Consider the following 1,722-nt stretch of genomic DNA (forward strand, 5'->3'; position numbering starts at 1 on the left):
TACACACAGGACGAGGGCCAACTAAATGTCGCAGTTGTTACTTATTTTTGTTTGAACAGCGCGCTCCTTTCGCAAACGCGGCCGCTGCAGCGAGCGAAGTGGGCTTCGTTTAGGGTGCCTTGATGCGCGTTTTGTTGCGCGTTTTGCACACATCGAGGCACACTAGCTTCGTTGCGCTCCTTGCGCCATCTCCCTGGCAATGAAGAAACTCTTAAAAGCGCCTGCCGTCTCTGAGTCCGGCCAGCGGTAATAGGTGTGTATACGCGTATAACGATCGCTGTTAGCTTCCTAGAGGATCGGCGTTTTGTGGCGTATTGCCTAGCGCCACGTGCTGCGGAGTGAGAGGTCCCTGGTTTGATTCCGCGCATCGGAAGAATTTTAGGGGCGAAGCTCCATAAAGCGGCACCCGTTCGTCCCCGTCGTAGTGCGTAACCAGTCTTAGCGCTAGTACCAGATCTTGACCTCCAAGGTGGTGCCGGTAGGAGATTTCTCCTGTGCGTTGTTGAAGAATAAAAAAATTCGCAGCGTGTGCGTTAACTAAAAGCCGACTTCTTCTGTCTCTCATTCCCATTAGCAGCCATTGTTTACCTCCAAGGTAGTGCCTGGTGAGATTTCTCCTGTGCGTGATTAAACAATAAAAATGTTGTTCAAAACGCCGTTGATTGATGAAATAAACCAACGAAAGACGCCAATTGTTTTCTAAAAGCAAAACGAAAAGACGCCAGATGTTTCTAAAGCAAAACGAAAAGACGCCAGCTGCTTAAAGGGCCCCCTCACCAGGTTTGACAATTTTGAGCTAACGAGCGCAATGCATACACTGGGCGTTCACGATCACGTCTGCCAAAATTTGCAACGCTACGCGCCGCGGAAACGGGTCAAATTTCAAGGTGACCGCTGCTTGCCCCTCCTCTCTCGGCGCGCGCGCTTTAGAGAATGAGGGATGACGTACATGAGAAATGGCCCTACGTAGATGGTAGTGCTGTGACGTCGCTCCTCTACGTAGACGACTGTGCTCTGACGTTGCCAGCAGTAGCACGTGACGCTGCGATGATTATTTGACACGACATGTGTAGTTTGTGTAATTTGTTGCTTGAATAGATAATAAAACTTGAGAGAATAATTACCACAAAGGGAATGTGTGCGTCTTTTCATTTTTTTTCGTGAATTACGCGAGATGCAGGGCTAATGTGCCTCCCTTTCCCATGCTTTCGTGTCCCCGCGGTTAGCGCATCGAGCAGACACCAGCCCTGGAAACGAAAGTAATGTTCTGGCGCGTTCGAGCACACAATATGCTCGTTTATTCTACTGTGTCCAAGTAAACGTTAATGGGGCACTGGTTGATGATACCGCCACTCTCGTGCCCATACAAATGTCTCAACTTTCATGCCCCCCGTCCCGCAGAAATAGGCAGTACACCACAGAGAACGCCGACAAAACGCCCATGCCCGCTACATAAAAAAAAGCTGGCGGCCGTGCAACGCCGCTCGCGTGCTCGGGCTGGCTCGGGCACGTCATGCGCACGTGACCATGCATGCGCATGACGTGTTCATGCGTATGTGTCAAGTGAAGAGGGCAGGGAAGGGATTTGGCTTGCGAAGGCTACACGGGGCGAGTGGCAAGGGTTTGAAACTCGCCTCCTCGCGTCATGGTTTCGCGCCGCTACAAATTATTGTTTTTCTCAGCTTGTAATGAACTGATTAGAAAAATCTTGCGGCATACTGC

The sequence above is a fragment of the Rhipicephalus sanguineus genome, chromosome 3 (assembly GCF_013339695.2).
Source record: "Rhipicephalus sanguineus isolate Rsan-2018 chromosome 3, BIME_Rsan_1.4, whole genome shotgun sequence".
NCBI lineage: Eukaryota > Metazoa > Arthropoda > Arachnida > Ixodida > Ixodidae > Rhipicephalus > Rhipicephalus sanguineus.